We start from the raw sequence: 26,096 nt of genomic DNA on the forward strand, positions 1-26,096 counted from the left end.
AGATTCCATCAGGCACCGAAGTTCCTTCCATCTTTTTCTTGTTTCTGTTACAACTCTCAGGACATCGTGTGGAATTCTTCTCTTTTTCTAAACTATCACTGCCCTAGGTATACGATCCCTAGTCCCCAGCGTGGTGCCTCGCGCAGAGGAAGTAGATGTCACCCGATAATAATAATATGAGATGTCCCTACTATTAAGAAAGAATACTTAAAAATTGAAGGAAAAAAAACCTTTAAAACTTTACAGAATGGACAAAAGATATGAGCAGAAAATTCATACGTAAAACACAATATAAAATAGCCCTCAAATATCAAAATATTAAGAAAAATGCTAACTAAAATTACAGCTAGGGGCGCCTGGGTGGCTCGGTCAGTTAAGTGTCTGACTCTTGATCTCAGCTCAGGTTTTGATCTCAGGCTTGTGAGTTCAAGCCCCACAGTTGGGTTCCGTGCTGGGTGTGGAGCCTACTTAAAAACAAACAAAACTACCCTGAAATACCATTTCTCACTCAGCAGACTGGCAAAAATTCAATTGCTTGGCAATCCTCTCTGTTGGCATGGCTGTGGAGAAATAGGCCATCTTGCACACTGCTGGTGGGAGTGCAAACTGGCACAATCCTTGGAGAAGACCTCGTCAAGACCTAACAAAGCAATGGACACATTTACCCTTCGACTTGGTAACCTGCTGCAGGGGCTTACCCTGAAGACATAGCTCAACAGGGTGGAAATACGTAAGCACACATGGTTCGTGGCAACATAACTTGTGATTGCAAAACATGGGAAATTGCCTACGTGTCACAGCACAAGGGGCTGGTTGAATAAACTGGGGAACATCCCCACCCCGGGGAATACTGTGCATCTATGAAGTCAGTGAGGACGATCTCTTTGAAATGATACGACGTGACTTTCAGGATACGCTGTTAAATGAAAACTGCAAAAAAATGCAAAAAGGAACATGTACTGTACATATTATCTTTTATAGGAGAAAGAAGAGAAAATAAGAAAACACATGTATATCTGCTTATTTCCAAAAGAAGCATAGGAGAAGGGATTAGACTGGAAACTAAAGAAATTGGTTATGCATGAGGGGTTCAGGGGGAAGGAGGCTGGGGAAGGTTTATGAGAGCAACACTTCTCTGAGCATACATTTTTATGTAGTTTTGACTTTTGGAATTATGTCAATATACTATATATTTAAAACTGAATATTAGGTCAGCAAGGATGGGAGTGACCCCTAAAGTTGTGTTCAGATGGAAATAAATGAATTCAACCATACTTCATAGGAGCAAAATAGCCATACTGAAAGAAAAAACAAGGAATCCATGTAATATTTTTTAAGTTTATTTATTTATTAAAAAAAATTTTTTTTAAGTTTATTTAGTATTGAGAGACAGAAAGAGAGCATGAGCATAAGGAGGGGAGGGACAGAGAGAGAGGGAGACACAGAATCCGAAGCAGGCTCCAGGCTCTGAGCTGTCAGCACAGAGCCCGATGCGGGGCTCAAACTCACAAACCGTGAGATCATGACCTGAGCTGAAGTCGGATGCTCAACTGACTGAGCCACCCAGGCACCCCTATTTATTTATTTTGAGAGAGAGAGAGAGAGAGAGTGGCAGAGACACACAGAGAGAATCCCAAGCAGGTGCCACCTGTCAATGCTGAGCTGAAGCAGGGCTTGAACTCACGAACCGTGAGATCATGACCTCAGTTGAAATCAAGAGTTGGACGCTTCAGGGGAGCCTGGGTGGCTCAGTCGGTTAAGCGGCCGACTTCAGCTCAGGTCACAATCTCGCGGTCCATGAGTTCGAGCCCCGCGTCGGGCTCTGGGCTGATGGCTCAGAGCCTGGAGCCTGCTTCCGATTCTGTGTCTCCCTCTCTCTCTGCCCTCCCCCGTTCATGCTCTGTCTCTCTCTGTCTCAAAAATAAAACGTTAAAAAAAAAATTAAAAAAAAAAAAAAAAAAAGAGTTGGACGCTTCACCCACCGAGTCACCCAGGCGCCCCTAATTTGTGTAATGTTTTAAACACAGTCGTTTGTCCTTCAATCTACAGAGAAAAAGAACCAGAAATAAGTCTTGATCTCTTCTTAAGCTTGCTTTTTGTAGTGGTGTAAAGAATATTATCGAGCCAACTGATCAAACTGGAATATAGATTTTGGTTAAAAAAAAGAATTGTATCATTGTTACAAAAGTAAGTTATATTTATAATGTATCAACCCCCTCCCCCCAAATTTGATAGCAATGACATATTTAAATAATATCTGGAGGGGCGCCTGGGTGGCTCAGTCGGTTAAGCGTCTGACTTCCGCTCAGGTCACGATCTCACAGTTCGTGAGTTCGAGCCCCGCGTCGGGCTCTGTGCTGACAGCTCAGAGCCTGGAGCCTGCTTTACATTCTGTGTCTCCCTCTCTCTGTGCCCCTTCCCTGCTCATGCTGTGTCTCTCTCTGTCTCAAAAATAAATAAACATTAAAAAAAAATTAAAAAAAAAATAATATCTGGAGATGGGACTTGGAAACTAACAGGCTTAGACACAGACCAGAAGGTTGCACAGGAAGCTGAGACCCTGGCAGTTGGCAGTGGGCTGTAGACATGACACAGAAGAAGCTGAAGCTTGCCTGGCCAGTATCCACTCCACCCTTCTTCCCTAGTAACCAAACCCTGAGCAGAGGGCCTTGTTGCAAAGACTCCATTTCCCAGCCTCCTTTGCAGTGGAATGTGGCCAAGGAGCCTCCCCCTATCAGTGAGATGCAGCAGAGGTGGTATGCAGGACTTTCTAGAAGACTCCTCAGAGGAAAACGACTCTTGTGGGAGGTGTGCCTTTATTGCTCCTTCCACCTTCCTTCCTTCTGCTTCCTGGTATATGTCTTGGTCCATGGGGCAACCTTGGGCGTGGACTCTGCACTCTGAGGATGGCAGAGCAGAGCGAAAAAGGTGGAAGGAGCCTGTGTACCTGATGCCTCTATGGAGTTAGCATACCAGCCGTGGATTGCTCACCTTTAGACTTTGCCCAGATAGAATATACCCTAGGGTGTTTGAGCCACTCTTCCTGTGGGGACCTGGGGGTCATTTACACGCAGCTACAGGCAATCTGCAAACTGATGAAGAAGACTTGGGCATTCAGCAGAGGGCTGGAGAGCGGTGGCTGGAGGAGAGCCTGGAGAAGGCCAAGCATGAGTGGAGGCCAGTTTGTCTGTGTGGGGGCCTAGTGGAGCCATAGCTGGGAAGGCTGCCGGGAGCCAGACTGGGGAGGCCTTAAAACCCAGACTGTGCCACTAGCCTATGGTAACCTTCAGTAAGCCTCTCCCCTGGCCTGGGGACCCCTCGGCCTGGGAATTTACTCGGGGACCCCTTAAGCCTGGGAATTTACTCAAATCAGAAGCTTCTAACCTGAAGTTCAGGGACAGACTTCATGGAGTCCAAGAACATCCTGCCAGATCACATAAGAGTTGTATCTATGTGTGTGTGTGTGTGTGTGTGTGTGTGTGTGTGCGTGTTTGAGACTGGCCCACAACTTCCATCAGACTCTCTAGGAGATGTGTGGCTTTCGAAGAGTTAAAAATCACTGCCCCAGATGCTTCTAGCATGAAAAGTCTCTCACTGACTGTATTATGTGGGCTGGAAAGAGCCTTCAGTGATAGGGGAATGAACAAGTAAAATTAGGGCTTTAGGTACCTGAAAAAAAAATTTGATCTGGTAGCAAATACTCATAGAAAGTGTGTTTTAAAAAGCTGAAAGCACACACACACACACCCCAAAATTAAAACTTCCCCATAATTATTCCACATTATTAGCATTATGGTGGCTTCTTATTTTTAGGTATAGATGTTGTAGAGGCCACTTTTAGACAACAGGCTCGAGCAATGGAAACTTCATCAAGGCAAAAGGGCCCACAGCGAACACCTGGCTGAATCCAGACGGGTCCATCAGGCACCCGCCTCAAAATACCCATAGGCCCTACCTGACCAGTGGGCTGCTTGCTACCAGGCACAACTACCAAAAAAGGGAAAATTCCATTGTCCGCATACCTCCTCACCTTCCCCTTTTAATAACAGCTCCCATCCGGGCCTCCGGCAGACAGATCCTTTGCCTCTTGCGGTGTATTCAATAAACTTCTATCTTCTTTGTTCAGCCTTGGGTGAATCCTTTCACCACCCACCCCCACACACCCCGCCCCAGGCTGCCAACTTCCACCTCTTGTTGCTCCGTATTTGGGGACCCCTATCTGATGGAAATGGACACAACAGATATGATATGAAGCATCTTTTCTTTGACATTCATTTTCATGGCTGCAGAATATCACCCATGGGAATTTTTTTTTTTTTTGCTAGTGAAACAAACCATTTTAAGGGTGCCTGCCATGGGGGCACTGGTTTAGTAAGGTTCTGACACCCTGCAAAGCCCCAGGAAGTCAATGACTGAGGGTACTAAACCCATTTAATGGATGAGGAAACTAAGACTCCAAATGGGGATACGCCCTCTAAGCTATTTTCCACTTATTGACAGAGGAGACTGAAATGCAAGGGTTCCCAGCTTTCACCACGTGTGTGAGGAGTTGTCTCTGGGAGGTGGCTTCCTTGGGCGTCCTCCCACCGTTGGGACGGTGGGAACTAGGCTTCTGCAGTCTCTTACCCCAGCCCTGGCCTCCCAGCCACCTGGGGCTGCTGCAGGACTGGGAAGGAGGATCCTGGGGTGGGGGTGGGGGTGGGGAGCGGGAAGGAGGGTAGGGGCCCCAGGCTGGGAAAGGGAACTTCTCCCTGTAAAGAGCTTGGGCAACAGATTTGCTGCAAGCCCAGCAGAAAAGTCCACGAAGGGTACTGGCTGCCTCTCCTCCCTGGCCGCCCCCCTCCCCTGGAGCCTCCCAGCTGCGAGGTGAGGAGCCCGCCTCCTGGGCGCAGCTGCTCTGTGGTGCTGGGGGTGACAGGTGGCAGACTGGGACTCTTGCCCCCCCCACCCACCCAGGGGGTAGGGGGTGGGGGTGGGGAGGACCGTAGGAGGAACTCATCCTAGCCTCTAGCCTGGAGTCTTCATGCTCCCTCCCCTCTCCACCTTGCCCTTAACAGAAGGGAGGTGGGCTGGCTTTATAAAGAAGTGCAAAAGCCCTGGGGGCGGGGGACAGGGCCCCCTACACTGTTGGAGCTGGGCAGTAGGGTCAGTGGTTCCTAGAACCTGGCTCTGCAGCCAGAGTTTGGGACTGTGGCTTAGTTCCACCACATTCTAGTTCTGTGACCTTGGGTAAGTGACAGCCTCAGTGCCTCAACATGCCTGTCTGTAATATACAGCATAATAATAGAACTCAGTAACAGCATGAAAGAAAGTTGAGTTACAGTGTCAAGTTCTCAGAACAATGCTGGTACGTACTAAGTGCCCAAGAAATGTGAGCGATTGCTTTCAGTTGCCTATCTTCCCGGAAAAGTGCCTTAGGCCTCAGGCATCTGCCCACAGGGGACTGTAGCCTCTCTTGAGTTAGTACATGTGCAGGGAGGCCCAGCCCCAGTCAGACGGGCTTCCATTCCCATTATGTCTCCAGCTGGAGGAAGGATTTCTCTGAGCATTGCCTTCTAACCCCCTTGGTGTCCTGTGACCTCAGGGGACACATGGATGAGTTTAGGGCAGGGGGATTGGTCCTGTCTTTTGCTTCAATAAGACTGAGCTCAGTGTATTGCTTAACACATGCAGATTAGCTGGGAATCATGTACCAGCTGAGGACAGGCTTGGAGTGTGTGTGTGTGTGTGTGTGTGTGTGTGTGAGAGAGAGAGAGAGAGAGAGAGAGAGAGAGAGAGAGATTGAACTCCATGTCTATCTTTGTGCTTCTGCTTCCTCTGTCTAGAGCTGTCACTACAAATGCCTGTCCAACTATGGATGACATTTCTCGGCCTCTCCTCTGTCTTCATCTGGGTGGGGCCATGTGCCTAATCCTTGCCAAAGGCACTGAGTCGAAGTGATGGATCAATTCCAAGACAAGAAGTGTCGGCTGTTAAGAAGCAGGTATGACTTCTCACCACTCTCTTTCCTACCTGCCGACGGCAGGCTGGCAGGATGACGGGAGCCCGGGACCCTAAATCGCCAAATGGGAAATACTGCCTGCTTGCCAGCCAGGAGCACCACTGCTGTGAACTGAATGTTTGTGTCCCCCACCCCTATATTCATATGTTGAAGCCCTGATCTCCAAAGTGATGGTAGCTGGAGGTGGGTCCTTTGGGAGGTAAGTAGGTCACGAAGGTGGGTGGGGCTCTCACGAACGGGATTAGTGGCCTTCCGAGTAAAGACCCGAGAGAGACCATCTCTCTCTGCCATGTGAGCACACAGCGGGACGATGGCTATCCAGGAACCGGAAAGCGGGTCTTCACCAGACACTGAAGCTGCCGGCACCTAGATTGCAGGACCTTGTAGCCCCAGAACTGTGAGAAATAGGTGTTTGTCTATGGTATTTTGTTAGAACAGCCCGAGCTAAGACACTCACTATTTGATAAGGGGTGATATATTCCACAGTGTTTCAGGTTTGTTCGTTGTCGCAGCTAGTAGTGCTCTAATGTGCAGGACGATGACATTAGGGAAGGGATGACATTAGGGTTAGGGAAGGCTTCACAGAGACGTTAAAACCTGAGAAAGGTTTGAAGGCTGAGCAGAAATTGCAGTGGTGGAATCGAGGTGGGAGGGCAGATTTCAGCTCAATAGAAGAAAGAGCTGTTGACCAGTGACAGTTGGCCCTACAAGATCGCTGTGTAGCAGTGAGCATATAAGCAGAGACTGTCAGGAATGTGACCCTGGGGAGCATGTGGGATCAGATGCCCTCTGCTGTCCCTGTCAGCTCAGAGGTCCTGTCCAGCTTCAGAAGGACAGGTTTGGGTACTCCACAAGGTTGTCCAGAGGATCCCACGGCTTTCCTCCGGGCTCTCTGAGCCTGGCACAAGAGCCCGCTACAAACTACCCACAGTGACCATGTTAATGGAGAATACTGAGAAGCCACCTACAGTTCCCAACGTTGGGACCAGGCTATGTTCCAGAAATCTCCATGTGAGCCAGTTGTTTGGAAACTCAGAATGCATTTTTCCCATAGAAACCAAGTTATAAATGGTGGTTGGTTTTTCACTCCAGTCCACAAATTTCTCTTTAACTCATAGTGTTCCTGAAGTTTATCATTAACAGTACAACGTTAACTGCCCTCGGTCACCTTTGACGGTCTTGGTATGGTGAGAAAATGCATTTCAGGTTCCATTTGGGAATGCAGACGTGCATCTTACTTCTAAGTGGCATCAAGGGGCCGGGGTGGGGGGTGGCAAGTATTTTGGGCACCAGGGAGTCCTTAATTTTCCCCCCACAGTAGACAGAGAGCTCCATGCCCCAGAAGTTCTGAATTGCAGAACAATGGGCCATGTCCCTGCAGTGAGATAGGGCAGGGGCAGGAATTCAGACACAAATGGCTGTCCCCACCTTGTTGGAGCAGATCAGTCATGGTGCCTGCACATACTCAATGGCCCTGCTCAGGGAAGTAACTGAACCCTGACTGGTCCAGGCGGGCCCCTGACTGCAGGCGGCCCATGTGCAGGTCACTTGGTGACCATCTGGCTGGAAGAACTCTGTCCATCAGGGGCCGTGGAGGTGCGCAGAGCCAATCCACTTGGCTGCCTCCAGAATTTGGACTATGAATTAGAGAGGGATGAGGTCAGCTGGTAGCCATGAAGGACTGGAATGGAGACGCACATTCATCAGTCAGGAGGGCTCCAGGATGCAACATCAGACACTGGCTCTAGCTGATTAAATCAGAAAAGAAGTTTCTGAAAAGCACGTTGGGATACCCACTATAGCAGGCCCTGCCAGTGCCCTGCCCAGGCCCCCTTGCATTCACTGCCACACGCCAAGTCTACTTACTGTGACACCGTACAAGATCTCTGACCGCAGGGAGCACGCCTGGCCTGTGTGCCAGGCAAACCAGAAGTGCTGGCCAGTTCATGTCCCTGGAAGCAGCCTGAACCAATGACAGATGGGGTGTAGGTCAAAAAACACCCCCTTCCTTCAACGGAACTAACTCTGAGGCCTGTTCCCCACTGTCTCCCAGAGCTCCCCAGCAGGATTGAGCTCCAGGTGCCCTGACTGGCAACTGGCTTGATACAACAGTTATCTATTGCCGTGGAGCAAACCATCCAAAACTTGTGTGACGTAAAACAGTAATGATGAATTGTTTCTCACGTGGGTTGGATGGCGACTCTAATGCGGGTGTCATCTCGTTCAGCTGCATTCAGCAGGAAAGAAAGTCCAAGATAGCCTCTCTCACATGTCTGGCAGTGGGCTGTGTGCCTCAGTTTCCCTCCAAGTGACCCCTCATCCTCCAGCAGGCTAGACCAGCTTCCTTGTGAGGCGGTCTCAGGGCAGTGTTCTGAAAGGACACAGGCAGAAGCTGCAGGGCTTTGTTAGGCTCCAGAACTCACTCAATGCCACTTCTATCTCTATTCTCTTGGGCCAAACAAGGCCCAAGCCTGGGCAGATCCACGGGGTGCAGAAATACACTCCCCACCTGAATGGGAAGCATGGTAAAGTCACATTCCCAGGGAGCATGGGTACTGGATACTGGAGGGGAGGAATGGGGCCCACGAAATAGCCCACCACACCCGGTAACACATACTGAGTTAGCTTCCTTCCCTCTCTTCCTCTCTTCTACCAGTGTTTCCTGGGACTCCCCCCACCCCCCGCCCTCAACCCCAATAGTTACACTTGAATATTTCAACCATTGTCTACTCTGGGGGAATGTAAGCCAAGAGCCACACAGAATCATCTGGAGAACTGGGAACCAGGCTTGAAGCTCACCTCCCAAGAAGGATGGCCCCTGCCTAGGAGAAGACGGTGCCACTGTCCCGAAGCTAGATGCCTGTGCCATGTGGCACTTTCTTCTTCCAGTGCTCATGTCTCGTCCAAGTCTGGTGTGGGTGAGACCTCAATATGGAGTCTAGGTCACTTGCCTGGAGCTTTATTGCCAGGACGCTGCAGAGGTCAGGTTTCTGGGCTCAGCAGTGGGGAAGAGCGTTCACAAGGGTGGACATGCCCCCAAACCTAGCCAGAACATTCAATGGTGTCGGCTTCCCAGAGAAGCAAGAGAAATGGGGAGGGAAGAACGTGGAGGGAGGAGTGGCACCAGAGAGGAGCAGGTCCCCAGGGCTGACTCTGGTGACCTTCCCAGTTTGCCCTGTCCTGTTCCAATTCAGTCATCCCTTTTTCTGACCATTATGTCTTCCTTTCTGAAGGTGGTTTAGGTGAGTCTTGATTCCTTTCTACCAAAGGAGTCCTACTAACAAAGCCCAAGCTCCTGTGGACACAGGCGCCCAGGCCGTGGGGTTAGTTGTCCCATGTGTGTCTGGGATTGGGACCACCAGGCCTCCTGTGGAGAATGGGGATCCCTCACCCAGAGGCTGCCTGGTTGTGTGCAGTCATCTTTGCCATGGCCCCTCGCAGATGGCATCCATCCACACGACACCGGCATCTTATGAGTTCTTGTGTGTTCTGCTTTACTTCTGGTGGCTGTCTGGCTTGTTAGCTCATCTGCTGGTGCATTTGTTCACTCCACAAATGCTTATTGTATATCTTGGAAATATTCACCGTCTTGGGAAGAAGCTCAGACCCAAAGCTATTAAGTAAGAGCAAACGCGTGAGTCTTTGTACAGTGTTTACAAATCAGACATTGGAACAATTTCCAAGTCAGAGCCTTCTAATATTGCTGTACTTTTACTTGTTTAATTAATATGGAAAGCCAATATGATGTATACACACATTTGGAAAGTCAAATAGCGCTAAAAAGGCTTATGACAGTGTGGTGGTTCCCTGTTCCACCCTTCCCCACTTTCCCTGTTCTCTTCCTTAAAGGCAACCACCAAACTCTGTTACCTATTTCTTCTGGAATTCACCCATTTCTATCTGTCTAAAGAATATGCCTATGCTGCTATCTTTCAATTACTTAATTATAGGCATTATCGATTGATTGCTCATTATGATAGATGAGGTTTAATGCTCTGACACTAATATCCTCTCTCCTCCCCTCCCCCATCCTTCCAATATGATTAATTTACAATTTTTCCTTAGGTCAACATTCAGAGTCTACAGTATCACTCACGCCTATGTAAAAATTATTCACAACTGAGCTTTGTAATTTGTGCTATTGTTTTCTTTCTGGTTTTTTGGTTTTTGTTTTTCCCAAAGTTAATAATTGCTTTGTTGTTTCGATTTGCTTAACTTTCTTTCAGTAGTGTATACACGTGAGCCTTTGTACAGTGTTTACAAATCAGACACAGTACACTGATCCATTAGGTCAATCATAGGAGGTAATCTATCATTTTCAGTTTTTTCTCCAGAGCTGTCCTTCCTGGAGACCTTCATTTTCCTTCAGTTTGGACTTGCTCTTCTCTAGGGTTGCCCATCAGTTGTTGTCTTGGGATTTTCTTTTGCTTTCATCCTTAAAATTCCCTTTGCCTCTCTCTGGAATTGGGGGTCTGTGTGCCTGGATCTCATGGGTTTCTCTTGCTTGGTTTTCACTCTCTTGCTCTGGTAATGCACCTTATCTGGTGAACGATGTGTATAGCAGGAGAGGGCATGATAATGACTGCTCCAGTCTGGTCTGGCTGCCCTCCAGTGTCTCCCTCCGTTGCTTTCCAGGAAATGCCTTTGACTTTTCTTTTGGTTGGATCTCTTGTTTCCTGCATCTGTCTTTTTTGGTTTTAGTGGTGAACACCTTCTAGTAGCTTCCTGAGAAGGGGTTTGGACTAGTGGTTTTTGGAGACTTTGCATGGCTGAAAAATACTCCTCTCCTACCTGAGGGTCTTGCTTCATTATCTTCTTTGCCAGTATGGCCTGGCTGCTGAGAGGCTCAAATCCATTAGAAGCACTGACCCCCTCCTGTGTGACCCATAATTTTCTCCCTGGAAGTGGACAAGATTTTCTCCTGTCCTCAGTGTTCTGAAAATTCCCAGTGATGTGCATTGGAATTGGGATTGTTTTTAGCCACTATGCTGGAAGATCAGTGGGCTATTCAGTCTTTGTGGTGCAGAACTATTAAGAAGACCCTGGAAACCTAACTCTGGGGTGCCTAGACCTAAGCCAAGGTCTGGGTAGGAGGAGCTACACCGGAGCTTAGCTTCTTTTAGGACCAATAGCTTTCTCTCCCCTACTTCTGCAGTAGGGGTCTGGAGGTAGACCTATAAATCTCCACAGACTCCAAGGTCACCAGATGTAAAGCAGCTGGTGTTCCCCAGCAGCTGCAAACCTCGGGAACACTGAATCCAGTCTGCCTGGTGCCCAATAGCCTATTACTACTCCCTTGGCAAAGCTGCTTCCCTCCAGTTGCCTGTAGCAGGGAGACTCCCAGTGATGATGAGATCCCTCCCCTGGAACCAGACCTACACTACATCCCAGCTGCATTCCCGACCCAGCATGCCTTTCTGGGGACTCATGGGAGATTCAGGTGCTTCCATTGGGTTTCCCATGTCTGTTCACAAGTTTTTGATTTCCAAGAAGTATTTTGTTGTTGTTGTTCTCTAAATGGCCATTAAAAAAACCCCAACATTCTGTTCTTGGGATGCAACATCTTATTTCTCTGGGGAGATTAATGATCTTTTAAAAATCGTTCTTTTTCTCTTTTCGGCTGCCTCAGGTCATTTGGCCTCTGGATTCCTTATTAGAGGTTTTTCTAGGCAGTCTGGGAACCTTTGGTTGTCTGCTTGTAATTAAGTATAGTGGTGAGTGGGGAGGAACCAAAACGCTGATTGGAAACTGGGGGCACTTTGACTCTGAGTCCCCACTGTAGGGTGATCTTGGTGGACCTTCTGATGGGAAACCTCTGGGTCAATGTCTTCATTTAGGGCTTTCCTTTTGGATGGTCAAATGCCCAGAGAGCTGTCTTCTGATCTACTGCCTCAGGAGCGAGACTGGTGCCGGTCCTGAGGGGGTTAGGTTGGAAAGGAGACCCCGAGGGCAGGTGGGATGAGAATGAATCCCTGCCCGCAGACTCTCTGCTTTACCTTCTGCAGAGAAGAAAGCTCCAGCCCCTGCCCTGAGGGAGAAGGCAGGTACCCAGCACTGCAGAGCTGGGGGGGGGGCCTGGGGGACCCGCTTCTTCACAGGTCTCCCAATCTCTACCAGCCCCCTTACTCTTAGTTCCAAGGGCACCCCAGCGTTAGCTCTTGAGTGCACTGAGAACTCTGCGGTGGAATTGGATCCATTCTGAGCCCCCGCCCCCCGCCCCCCACCAACTAGTTTAGGATTTCACTCCCTTGTGCCTGGTCATGTCCAGTTACCACTTGTCCACGTCCAACACTTCCAGACTTGTCACTGCACTCTCCTCTCTTGTCATTTCTGTCCTTGTAGGTTTATGTTTTTAATAAAATCTTTTTACTAGTTTTAGTGAATTTTGGAAGGGAACAAACCTCGATGTGCATGTTCAATCTGCCATTTTACCTGCTCTGTCGCTATGCTATAACCGGTCTATCCATTCTTTGCAGAGGCTCTGTCCTGCTGACTTCATCTCTCTGCCTCCTGGCAGTTCGGCCAGGCCCCCACCAGCTGCTTCTCAAATTGCTGCAGCTAGGAGGCAGAGACAGGTGCCTGTGGGACAGAGCCCCAGAGCCCCAACCTCTCTGGTCTCTCAGAGCCCCCACACCTGCAGACCCTTCACAGAGAGCTCAGAGGGAGGGAGGCATGGGCTAGTGGGTACTACTTTGCTGAGAAGGGATGGAGTCCAGCCAGGCACGGCCAAGGATGACCCAACCCATCGGCCTGGGTGGGCAGCACAGTTGTCTTTGTGTCCACGTGGCCGGATGCTGTGGATGGCAGGGAGGATGGACCACACGCTGGAAAGATGCTGACATTTTTCCTTCTGGGCTTCATTCAAATGCTTGCCTTCTGAAGCCTGATCATTTTGGGAGCCTAGGACCCTTCTTTTCAGAACCAGGGCTGACTCTTTGTCAGGCTAACTCTTCCCTGGTGATGATGTGTCCTCCCATGTGTTGGCAACCCTTGCCTCTGGGTGGGGAGCTGCAGCCCATGTTTCTCCTGGAAGGACAGTGTCATTGTGGGGCACTGCTGATGCTCACCCAACAGCCATGGCCCCTCCTCCTGCCTAAAAGAATTTTGATTGGGGCGCCCGGGTGGCGCAGTCGGTTAAGCGTCTGACTTCAGCCAGGTCACGATCTCGTGGTCCGTGAGTTCGAGCCCCGCGTCAGGCTCTGGGCTGATGACTCGGAGCCTGGAGCCTGTTTCTGTTTCTGTGTCTCCCTCTCTCTCTGCCCCTCCCCCGTTCATGCTCTGTCTCTCTCTGTCCCAAAAATAAATAAAAAACGTTGAAAAAAAAATTTAAAAAAAAGAATTTTGATTGGTACGACCGGGGTTAGGCCAACCCCAGGATGAGTGAGGAGTGGTCAAAGCCAGTCATAGCTATCCTATTCCTCTGTGTCATGACTGGTTCAGGGATGAGTGTGCCATCTGGTTCTGGCCAGTGAGATGTGCGCCTGGGCTGGGGGTGATATAGTGTGTGGTGCACCTTCTGGGAGAGATTTTCCTTCCTTCCTTCTTCTTTCCTTCCTTTCCTTTTTCTTTCTTTCTTTCTTTCTTTCTTTCTTTCTTTCTTTCTTTCTTTCAGTTTATTTTTTGAGAGAGAGAGAGAGAGAGAGAGCAGGGGAGGGAAAGAGAGAGAGGAAGAGAGAGAATTCCAAGCAGGCTCTGCACTGTCAGTACCTGATGCAGGGCTCAAATCCACGAACCATGAGATCATGACCGGAGCTGAAATCAATAGTCTGACGCTTAACCAACTGAGCTACTCATGCACCCCCAAGATGTTTCTTTCTGCTAAAAGAGAGAGGAGACTTTTTCGCCCTGTTTTTCTTCCTGTTTTGGATGCTCTCATGTGAGGACATGGTGCCTGAGCTAGGCAGCCATCTTGTGACCATGAGGCAATAAACCAGAAAATGAAAGTCCATATGCTGTGATTAGTGGAGTCAAAAGGTAGAAAGAAAGAGAATGGGGACTTGATTTCATTGTTAAGCCTCTGAACCCGTTCTTTTTTTTTTTTTAATTTTTTAAAAACATTTATTCATTATTGAAAGAGAGAGCATGAGCAGGGGAGGAGCAGAGAGAAGGGGAGACACAGAATCCGAAGCAGGCTCCAGGCTCTGAGCTGTCAGCACAGAGCCCGACGCGGGGCTCAAACTCACAAACCGTGAGATCATGACCTGAGCCGAAGTCGGACGCCCAACCGACTGAATCACCTGGGCATCCCTGAACCCATTCTGAAAGCACACTTACTCCCACTGTAGGACTTGCCAGGTCAATAATAAATGAACTTGTGGTTTACGCTTCTGTAAATAAGGTTTTCTTTTCATTATAGTTAAAAGCAGCCTGACTAATAACACTCACGGACCATCTCTGGTCTCAGATTCTTCTGGTGCCTGGGAAAAAAGTGGTCTTAGTTTAGTACTTTTCTATAACAAAGTACCACAGACTGAGTGGCTTAAGAACAACAGAAATTTATTTCTCTCAGTCCTGGAGCCTGAAGTCTGAGATCAGGGTGCCGACATGGTCAAGTTCTGGTGGGGACCTTCTTCCGGGTTGCAGAATGCCACATTCTCACCATGTCCTCCCAGGACAGAGAGCAGAGGGGAAGCAAACTTTCTATGACTCTTCCAAGGGCACTAGTCCCATTCGGGGGCTCTACCCTCATGACCCCGTCTCATCCAGTTGCCTCCCGAAGACTCCACATCCTAAATACCATCACATGGAGGTGAGAATTTGGGGAAGACACAAGCATTCCACTGTAACAAAATCTATGACTTACTGGGGTTAAAGGTAAGCCAGCAATTTATTCATTCAATATTTATTGAGTGCCTACTCTGTGCCAGGCCCTGATTTAGGTACTGGATTTGAAATCCAAAACACAACCAGGACTATGTAGGAGCATCAGCCAGAAAGAAAAAACAGGATGCCTCAGTGTATATCAGGGCACGTACAGGGCTTTGCTGTGGCCCACCCTGTGCGCAGCATTGTATGTTCATCTGTGTGCCGACACCCATGGTAGGTAGTGGTAGTACCCCCATTATACGGATGAGGGAACTGAGGCTCAGAGAGCTTCAAAAATTTGTCCATGGTAACATAACTAGTCAGCTTCGGATCCCTGAGCCCACACTTAATCACTTCATAGGTGGGACAGGAAATGAGTGTCTGTTTTCCAGCCAAGAATAAAAGGTTGTAATTTGGCAGATAGAGTACGGAGAGTGCTATGTTGTTCAGTCAGTCAACAGACGGCTGGTCAGTGGTGGGTGAACAACTGGTCACCCTGTCAGTCAAGCAAACATGGGTTCATGTCTTGACTGGCTCACCCTGAGCCCAGAGCACGTGATTTCCGGCGGGTGTGACAGTAGGGAAAGACCCTACCCCTGCCCTCGGGGCACTTATAGCCTAGGGGCCAGCAGACAGATGGGGAGAGGCCGAGGCCAAGAGACAAGGGTTGCGTTTGTCATGCACAGGTGCCTCCCGGTTGATCTTGGTTTAGGACATGGGCAGAGAGCTGGAGACAGAAGCATCCCAGTGGAGGGCACAGTTCGTGGATTTCAAAGCAAGGCTCAGGAAAACAGCGTGGTGTGGATTTCAAAGCAAGGCTCAGGAAAAAAGCTCACAAAGGTAAGCGTAGAATGACCATATGACCTAGCAATTCCACTCCTAGGCTTACACCCCAAAGCACTGAAAACAGGGACTCAGAAGATGCTGGTACACCAGCATTCATCGTAGCAATAGCCACAATAGCCAAAAGGTGGAAACGTCCCAAGAGTCCATTCACAGATGACTGGAAAAACAAAATATGGTCTATCTATACACTGGGAAAATAGTCCGCCCTAAAAAGGAATGAAGTTCTGACACAGGCTACGACACGGAGAAGCCTTGACAATGGTGAAATAAGCCAGTCACAACAGGACAAATGTTGCATGATTCCACTTATATGAGGTATCTAGGAGAGGCAAATGCATAGAGACAGAAAGCAGGTTAGAGGCGCCCAGGGGCCAGGGGGAGGGAGAATGGGGTGCTTAATGGGTACAGAGTTTCTGTTTGGGGTGATGGAAAAGTTCTGGAAATAGTGGTGATGATTGTACAGCATTATATCTGAAGGCACTCAGTGCTAATGCAAATGCACTTGATATAAATTTACACTAAAAACGGTCAAAGTGGTGAATTTTATGTTACGTGTATTTTACCATAATAAAACAAAACCAAACCAAAAAGTGAGGCTCAGATTTTGCCCACGTTGAGACTGTTTGCACCTCCCATTAGGCAACGTGGAGAAACAAAAATGACTCAGACATCGTCGGTGCCTGGAGGAAGCAGGGCAGATGAGGGGATCCGAGAACACAGGCAAAATAATGCAGGGCTGGTTCAGGCCCGTGCTGGGGCCGAGGAGAGGGCATGGCCAGGGTGAGCAGGGGTCAGAGGTGTTCATCTGGGAGGGCGTCCTGGCAGAGGGGTGAACCAGGAATGGCAAATTCAAATGCTTCAGGGACAGGCAGGTAATGCTATAAGATGCACTAGCTGGTATAGGGAGTAGATCACAGGGAGAGGGGTTATGTGGCAGAGTGAGAAGCCTTGAAATAAAAATCAAACATCCAGCGTTCTGCTGTCTAAGCAGTCACACCCGCAAAGCCCCCGCCTCTGCTGCCCCATATGTCCTGGGCTGGCTCGTCCTGGTCGGCCGAGAAATGCTGTGGTGCCCTGTACTCTCACCTCAGCGGGTTTCCAGGTGTCTCACGGTCCCCCGACCCCCTGGGCTGTGCAGGGACCTGGGACTCACTCTCTCAGCCTTGGATAGAAGCATCTAGGATGAACGAGCCACGGACCCCTGGCTGTACGCTTCAGACTCCCATCAGCCGTTACCACTGTAACCTCACGTAAGGCCAAGTCAGAAGCCCAAAAGGGTTTAAGAGTCCAAGGGTCAGGGAGGAGTGTCAGCACAGGCAGGGGCTCTGAAGAACATCCAGGTGAGCCGCTCGATATACAGATGGGTGGATGGGACCCAGAAGGACAGACACATGAGGAAGGAGCCCCTTGTCGCGGGAAGTATTCCTGCTGAGTGACCACTCACAGGTGATGGTACAGCGAAAATTCCCTCCCTGAGTTGGGGGATGGACTGGATTTTGTAAACTTTCCCTTCCGTGTCTGAGAGTCCCTGATCCAAGGCCCCCCACGAAGCCCTTCTCCCTGTGGATGGCAGCTCATTTCCTTCTTCATTCAATTTGAACACTCCCCATCTGGCTTTGCTTTGGAGCAGTTATTATTTGTCATCAACATCAATTCAGCCCTAATGATGTAACCTGAACGCATTGTGGGGTGTCAAGCCTGGACCCCAGCTGCCTTCCAGGGGACATCCCCAGGTCTAGATGGCCTCGGACTTCTTCTTACCTCCCTCTGGGCCCTTTAGGGGGTAGAGGCTGGGCCTCTGCCCTAAGCCCCTCCCTGTCTTGAGGACCAGCCTCTGGAGGCCTCTCAAATCCACCCCCCTGCCAGGCCCAAACCTGAAACTCCTATCTTTGGAGCATGACCCGGGGCACACATAGCCAGTGAAGCAGGGACAGGAGACCCAGGAGAGGGAAAAGAGAGAGACAGAGCCTCTGCAGGTCAGTCTGGCAGATGTGGTGAACACACTAAGAAGGGCTGAGCATGTACTTCCTGAGCTGTGGGAAGATTCAGCGTCAAGGGCCGACAGGTCAGAGAGGGGCACTTGGATAAATTTACTTGAGCACTCACTGCTTTTTCCTAAGGCCTCGTTTTTAAGCCACTGAGTGAGGGGTAGTGGTGTTTGACGGTGTTGTGGCTGATTTGGGGACAAATGTGGAGGAGATGGGCCAAGAAGCCTAGGCCCCTCAAGTTCCACTGTAAAGTGAGGCCAACGCCTCCAACGCCACCCTGGGTTCTGGGCGTTAGGACCTAGAGTGACAGGATGCCCATGCCAGCAACATGCAGTGTCCTGTAGTTGGAGTGACCAGGCCTAGGGGGCAACCCCAAGTGTAAATTTGGTGCCCTGGACTTGGACAAAGGGACCTAACTTCTCGGAGCCTCAGTTTCCTCCCCATGCCCACTTCAGGGAAGGGTGAGGGGCACCGTGGGGAAGGCATGAGGACGGCCTCGGGCCCCAAACCGTCTCATCTCCACACCCTGTCTCTTCCCTCAGCACCTTCCCAGGCCCCATCTCCAAAGGGACGGACCGCCCAATACTAACACAGAGCTCGCCGGGGGGCCGGTTAGACACTGGCCGCCCAGTCAGAAAGTGGGTTGAGGATCCAAATGTTGGCCTGAGAGTCTGATTTTTTTAAAAAAGAAAATCCTCTGCTCCTGTTGGATTAGAAATTGTTTTGTTCTCCCTCAGCAGGCCCAGACCAGCAGGGCCAGAAGTGGAAGTGTTTTTAAAGTTACTCTCTTGCTCGAGACGGCACTGTGGCTCCCCATTGCCAATAGGTAGGCATTGAACAGCCACCCGAGCCGCAACGTGCTGTGCAAAGCAGACACAGCAGAAGCTGTCCTTGGGGCTGACAATCTAGACCTCACAGCTGGGTTGCTTCCAGATAGCCCTTCACCATCTGCATGAGATTTACCAGGGAGGAGGCAGGGCTCACTAAAATGCAGACTCCCAGGTCCTGCTCTGGGCCCTCCTGGTCAGACTCTCAGGGGCTGGGACCTCTGAAGCAAGTTCTCCATTAGAGTCTTTTGCACACTGAGGTACGAGAACCAGCCCCCAAGGATTGTGGATCTAGGGACTGCCTTCTGCCCCCAACATGGATTTCCACCCCTCACTCAGCCCCACCAACCAAGAAAAAAGAATGAGGGAACTAAGGAATAAGATAAAGTCATAATGCCCCCATTGCCCGCCAAGACAGGCTAAGCCATTCATCTTGTCACACCCAATTTGTTCCAGCGGCCCTTAACATTTGCTGATTACATTTGGCCACATTCTCCCTGCTTTTCTCTTCCTCATTGCCTCTTGATGTGCATGAAAGTAGTGCCTCTGTTTAGGAACTTAGAACTTATACGTGTCCATAAGTTTGAACAAAGCCTCGCATGTCGCCTCTATCCAGTAGTCACACAGACACATACACAGGGGTCAGTGTTCCTGTGGTGATTTTCCACCTGCCTACAAGTGGGAGACAGTGAGAGAAGGTTACCAAGTAACAATGGCTTCAATGAAATAGACATGTAATTCTTTTCTATTTTAAAGAAGTCAGGGATTCCTAGGAGAGAGAAAAAAAAAAAAAAAAAAGGAAGAAGTCACGAGAGGGCATCTGGGGCTTACAGATTGGCTTTATGAAATCATCCAGTGTCCATACTCTTTCAAACTTGCTTCTCCACCAGCTGCATGAGATTCACTTTCCATTTTATGGTCCTAGACGGCTGCTCTAGCTCCAGCCCTTACATCCATCTTCCAGTTAGCACAATTGATAAAGAGGAGAAGAAAGACTCATCTTTTTGCCTTTAAGAACACTTTCTGGGAGGAATACATGAACTTCTGCTTTCAGCCCAGCAGTCAGAACTTAGTTACACAGTCACACCCGGCTGCAAAGGAACCTGGGAAACGTAGTCATTATTCTGGGTGGCCAGCTGTCTGATTAAAAGTCACACATATCATCAAGGAAAAAGGGGGGAATGTATAACAGGGACTGCCTGCCAGCACTCTGCCCACCCCTGTAGTCTTCCTCGATCTGAGGCATGTTTTCTATGGTGATCCTTACATTTGAGTTGATTTGTGAAAGTAAAAAACTGCCTCATGTCTAATAAGAATAAAATCAGAGACAATGTGGAAAAGATAGTAAGAGAATCAGATAATTACAAAGGGAATGAAAGTAAAGCATAACTTTTCAGAGACAAGTATATGTAATCACTTTGGATTTGGGAGCGATGGGACTTGGGAACCACCGTTGGAGTCTTACATCCTCATAAGGGGAGGAGTGCTCATAAAACATTCTTTCCCTGGTTAAAAATGTCAGGGGTGTCTTCTGTTCTTCCTTTATACTCCTGCGCTCAGGATTGATGGGCAGTTCCTACGTCTGACTTTCAACCTCACCCCTTTATCTCCATGATTTCCCGGTCCCTAGAACCTACCCCCATCCCCATTCATTTTGTGCATAAATAGATTTCTTTTCGTGATCAGTTCACCCCTCTGCTCAGAAACCTCCAGGGTTGCCCATAGATTACCAAATATATTCTTATTTTCTTCACCAGGCACACACACACACACACACACACACACACTCTATTCCTATCAAATGAAAACACTGGCTGTCTCCCTAATTCACCATCTGCCTTGGCTTCTTTGGGGCTCTGAATTTAGTCACCACTGGCCTTCCTTATGAGGCTTTGCCTGGTTCCACTGGCTCCTGCCAGAGAAGAACATGTCCGGGCTAGCTGACGGAGGATGAGAGGCAGGTGGAGCAGGACCATCCCACAACCCACAGCTGGTTGTGAGAAGCCAAGCCACTCCAGATGCCTCAGGGCAGAGCTGGAGCTGGCCAGCCCTGAGATCTGTGAGAATAAATGCTTATTGTTGTGTGTCACTGTGATTTTACAGCTATTTATTATGTAATATCTTTGCAGCAATTGCTAACTGATCTACCTGACTACATATGCTCTTCCGTATCTGAACCCCTGCAGTATTTTCTGTGTGTCTTTTAGAGTATGAGTCTCTTCTACCTTCAGTTGCGATTGGGTTTGGATATGAACACAGACACCCAAAGAAACAGTGGTGAAAATAAGATTGGAGTTTATTTCTCTCTCATATGAAGGCTGTGAAGCAGGTAAGCCGTCGTGGTGAACTGAACAGTGAGCCAGCCGTCCGCTTTGCTGAGCGTGTCACACAGCAGAGCAGGGACAGTCCAAGGCAGTGAGCAGGAACTAACAATCAGCCTTAGCTCCCAGCCTAGGCCTGTGACCAATATGAGAAACAGGCACTGTTTCCTAACTTGCCCAACCTGAGGAAACATCTTTTCAGGTGCTTGCAGAGTACGAGAATGTGTGCTGGCTATTTTCTGTGTGTTTTAGTTTTTATTTTTACTTTTGAAAAATTTTAAATATAAACCGTATTAGTCAGGGTTCTCCAGAGACACGGAACCAATAGGATATATATAGATACAAAGAAGGAGATTTATTATAAGAGTTTGGCTTCCATGGTTATTGAGACTGAGATGTCCCACGATCTGCTGTCTGCAAGCTGCAGAGCAAGGAAATCCGGTGGTGAAAGTTCCAGTCCAAACCCAAGGCCCGACAACCAGGGGAGCCAATGGTACAGGTCCGAGTGGAAGTCTGAAGGCCCGGGAATGAGGAGCATTTATGTCTGAGGGCAAGAGAAGTTGGACGTTCCAGTTAAAGACAGCAAATCCCACCCTTTCTCCACCCTCTTGTTCTATGGAGGCCCTCAGTGCCTTGGGTGAGGCCCACCCACACTGGTAACAGAAAGTCCTTTACTCAGTTCACCAATTCAAATGCTTATCTCTTCCAGAGTCACCCTCACAGGCACACCCAGAAATCATGTCTCCCCAGCTCTCTGGGCATCCCTTAGATCAGTCAGGTTGACACACAAAATTAACCATCACATAAAGAAAAGTAGAGAGAATAATAGAATGAATCCCCACATATCTATCATTCAGTTTCAAAAATTATCAACTCAGTGCCATTCTGGTTTCACCTATACTCCTCCCCCACCAAGAGGTAAGAACCTTCCACTCTTCCTTTCTTCCTCTCTACCTTTCTTCCTTCCTCCATTCCTTCCTTCCTTCCTTCCTTCCTTCCTTCCTTCTTTTCTTTATTTCTTCCTTCCTTCTTTCCTTCCATAAATAAATAAATTAATAAATAAATAAATTAATTAATTAAAAGTAATCTCTACACCCAACGTGGAGCTTAAACTTATAACCCCAAGATCAAGACTGGCATGTTCTACCAACTGAGCCCCCAGACATCAGTTAATATCATCTGCAAAGCATTTGGAAATACAAGGACACTTTGTGTAAACATAACCACAATAACATGATCTCATCTGAAAAAATTAATATCTTAATATCCATTGTCTGCATTTCCCCAATTATTTTTTTTGTTCTAATCATGTTTCACAAAAGTCTAAATGTTGCATTTGATTGATATATCCCTTCTGTCTCTATAGGTTGCCCCTCTGTCTCTTTTTCTCCCCCTTATAATCCATTCATTTGTGAGAAACACGGCTGGTTTGTCCTGTAGCATTTCCACAATTTAGACTCTGCTCGTTGTATCTCATGGTATCTTTTAATATGTTTCTATTTCCTGTGCTTCCAATCAATTGGGAATTAAGATCAAGAAGTTTCATTAGGTTCAGGTTCCATTTTTCTGGAAAGACCACTTCAGAGGTGGCTGGCTGTTCTATTAGGACACATGTCACCTCGCACTGTCTCTCTTTTGGAGACACTAACAGCTATTAATGGCCATTGCCTAGAACTATTATTTCATTACAATGATATTCTCATCATCTCATTTCTTCTTCATTTATTAGCCAATACTTCTATAAAGAGAAACTTCCCCTCATCAAATATTTCATTAACCTGAAATAGAGTTCATAGAGGAAAGGCAGGATACATGCTTGATTCTATTTACCAGTTGTTTGTTTGTTTGTTTGTTTGTTTTAAACGATTTCCTGACATCCTCCAAAACAGCTCTATTTTCTAAGAAGGCCATCCCATAAAATTCCTGCTTCCATGCCTTTCCCCAGGATGTAGCCACAGGACCCCACCTCACTGCCAGCCTGGACAGGCAGGGGCTCAGATAATTTCCCTATTACAATGGAGACGGGATCATGGACCCCGGGTCCTTCTTTGTTTCCTTTTGGTCCATCTTTGTTTGAGGATTTCGGCCAACTCCTGGCACCTGGAGCCCTGGTCAGTGCGTGTGCGTGGCATACATGGGTCAGCAGTCCCCTCCTGCCTGCTCCATCCACCCCGTGTCCCAGGTCAGTGCAGAGCACAGAGCTGTCTCCTGTAGCCTCACTTTTCCCAAGCTGCTGCTGCTGCTGCCTTTCCTTCTCCTCTCTCTCCTCCCCCTTCTTCTTCCCTCTCTCCACTCTCCTCCTCCCTTTTTTCCCCTTCCTTCTCTCTCTTCCACCCCTCCAGCTCCTTCTCTCTCTTCTCCTCTGTTTGCTTCTGGGCCTTGGTTCATGTTTTACCTCCCTCCTTTTTCTTAGCTTGTTGCAAATGACCCCACCCTTGAGGGTCCTCTCCTACCCTGCTCTGTCCTGAAGGACTTCTTGAGTGCTCAAGCCCATCTTGACTTCCGCCCGACTCACCATCATCCCTGGTTTGGGGCAGCTTCTCTTGGATCCCTTTTTATTTTCTTGCGGTTATGCCCTGACTCCCCGGTGACCGTCAGCGCCCCGGGCCGTGCCTCTTCCTGTGGCAGGCTGCATCTAGAACCCCGCCACGTTCAGCACAGAGGCTGTTGTGACGCCAGTCGTGGAGGGGGCGTCTACTGAAGTCCAGCTGTTTCGCACAGATTTTGAAAGCTGTGTCTACCTGATGCCAACCCAACCTGGAGATGAACAGGAATTCTGTCGTCTGTTTTGGAAAGCTGTGGATGTCTACGTGGCTGATGTGCTAGGTTTGTTTCCGTTTGTTGACTAAAGGGCAGTGGAGGTCATAACCCAGATCTAATGTTGGGCTCCAAAGGAGTAATTCTCAAAACAGATGCGTCTGGGCCCCAGAATCAAGAAGCTCTGTAGAACCCCTTCTGCAGGTAGCCACGGTGGAGACAAAAGAGAGTGAGGAATCAAAGCATGAGCCAAGGTTCAAGGTGACAGTGCTATTTCTACCTTATCGGGTGATGTTTCTCTAGTTTGGATCAGGAATTATAGATTTCATTTTTAAAATATTTCTTCACCTTTCAGTTTTTAAGTATTTCTTCCTGAATGTTACATGCTAAGCCTGCAAACATGCTCTAGGTTTTGACCTTGGCAGGGGGCAGGAAGCACACATAAAGATAAACCCCGATGAATGAAATGTTTCCACAAATATTCCTCTTCTCAGGAATCTGCTTTATTGTATCCTGTGGACATTAACTAATGCGAGGAAGAGTGGAAGACAGCCATCCTGGTGTGATGGAGAACCAGTGGGAAGTGGCAGCAATACTAGGCTATGTGCCAGGAAACAAGGATCCTCGTTCTGACTCATCCAGGAATGGTGGTGCCCTCGTTCATAACCCCATTTCTGAGCCTCAGTTTCCTTATCCATGAGACAAGGAGATGGGCAAAATAATAATCAAATTTCATTCTTGGAGATACCACTATTTTATGCTTCTAGAATTTTCCGTGTTCTATGCTTCTAGAATTTAGCCGTGGCTCCACGGCTCTCTGCTCATTTGATCCTCACAGTAAACCTTTAAGGTAGTCTGACAGGGGTTATTATTATTCCCATTGGACAGATGGTTGCACTGAGGCTGCGGAATGGTAAACACCCAAGGTTTCATTCAAAATGAAACCCCTTCTCGTAATGCGAAATACTTCCTTCTTAGCAGGAGGCTCACGTCTGTGTGCATGTGGGCATATTGGTGAATGTGGGCATCTGTCTGTCATGTTTCTCTGATGTTTGAGTAAGAAGGGTGCAGCTTGTAATTGGACTCATGATTTCCGCTTTGTCTGATGGATATTCCATGTCATGGTATCATTCTTGGTCTATTCCTGGATGTTTGCTTTTGTCTGACGAATGTTCCGTGTTACAGTATAATTTACGCTAAATGCTTTAGGCAAAAATAAATAGTGACAGGAGGACAAAGGGTAGTGGGCAAGGGGAGACGGAGAAGTAAAGGGGCAAGAACGAAGAGCTGAATTGCCACCACCATTGTATGTACTGCACGAGTGCAGAGGTCTCTTGATCTTCACATTAACCCCATGAGGAACTATAATCACACCCATTTTACAGATACTGAAACCAAGGCCTAGAGAAGTTAAGGAACTTGTCCAAGAGCCAGCATGTGAAGCCAGGCAATCCGGTTTCAGAGTTTGTAGCCCAACCCCCCCCCGCTGTCGAGGGCAGGTTAGGTAGTCATCAGCCTTTGTGAGCTGCTCTGGTATAAAGTAGGATTAAAAAAAAAAAAAAAGAAGAGCTACTCAAGCAAGGAAGGTTGCAGAGAAATTGGGACGCTATATACTGCTGGGAGTACTGACTGTGAGTTTAATCTTTTCATAAGCCATGTATGGCAAGAGCCATAAAGTTTTTCCATATTTGTCAACTCAAAAATGCCAACCCTAGAAGTTTGCTCTAAGCTTACAGTTTAACAAAAGCAACAAGCTATAGGCATGAAGTTTATCGTGTGATCTCCAATAAGGGAAAAGTGGGAGTGAATTACATGCCCAAGAGTAGAGTATGATTGAGTAATTTCACAGTACCTTCACTTGTTGGATACTATGAAAACATTTAAAATGAAAATTATGAAGATAATTATGTCGAAGGATGGGGAAATGTCTCTGATAAAATGTTAAGATTAAAACACAGAATAAAAAATATGTAGATTATGATGACAAATCTGGTCTATATGCATATTGGCAAAGCCTGAAATGGAACAGGAGAAAAATTCTAGTAGTTAAGTGTTTGTTAAGGTCTTCTCATTTAAAAAAAAATGTTTTAAAAAATGTTTTATTTATTTTTGAGAGAGACAGAGACAGAGACAGAGCATGAGTGGGGAGGGGCAGAGAGTGAGGGAGACACAGAATCCCAAACAGGCTCCAGGCTCTGAGCTGTCAGCACAGAGCCTGACGCGGGGCTTGAACCCACCAACGGTGAGATCATGACCTGAGCCAAAGTCAGTTGCTTAACCAACTGAGCCACCCAGGTGTCCCAGGTCTTCTCATTTTTTCAAGAATTTTTATTAGTGGTGGCATTGTGTTTATTTGACAGATTATGAAAACAGGAAAGAGCTGGTGGCAGAAGCTTGTTGAAATGACCTTCCAGAGGGGGGCTTGGGCCTGGCGGGAGATGTCCTTCCCCAGTTCGCCCCTGTGGGGCAGCCACAGGTGCTTGGTGGGGAAGAAGTCGGAGGGATATATGTGCTTGGGAGGGAGAGAACAGTATGTCCTGGGATCCCGCCC

The 26,096-nt window shown here is 48.1% G+C and overlaps 1 long non-coding RNA gene across 1 annotated transcript in view; it reads left to right on the forward strand.

Moving 5' to 3' along the window:
- The window catches only part of LOC122232458, a 43,852-nt gene extending 18,183 nt beyond the window's left edge, over nt 1–25,669 (forward strand). Inside the window, exons 3-8 of the long non-coding RNA XR_006209800.1 lie at nt 5,826–5,983; nt 15,493–15,646; nt 20,675–20,796; nt 22,734–22,970; nt 23,510–23,614; nt 24,040–25,669. This is a non-coding gene — a long non-coding RNA (uncharacterized LOC122232458). The remainder of the gene's footprint in view (nt 1–5,825; nt 5,984–15,492; nt 15,647–20,674; nt 20,797–22,733; nt 22,971–23,509; nt 23,615–24,039) is intronic.
- Nucleotides 25,670–26,096: the final 427 nt, after the last annotated feature.

Source organism: Panthera tigris, chromosome D3 (assembly GCF_018350195.1).
Source record: "Panthera tigris isolate Pti1 chromosome D3, P.tigris_Pti1_mat1.1, whole genome shotgun sequence".
Taxonomy (NCBI): domain Eukaryota; kingdom Metazoa; phylum Chordata; class Mammalia; order Carnivora; family Felidae; genus Panthera; species Panthera tigris.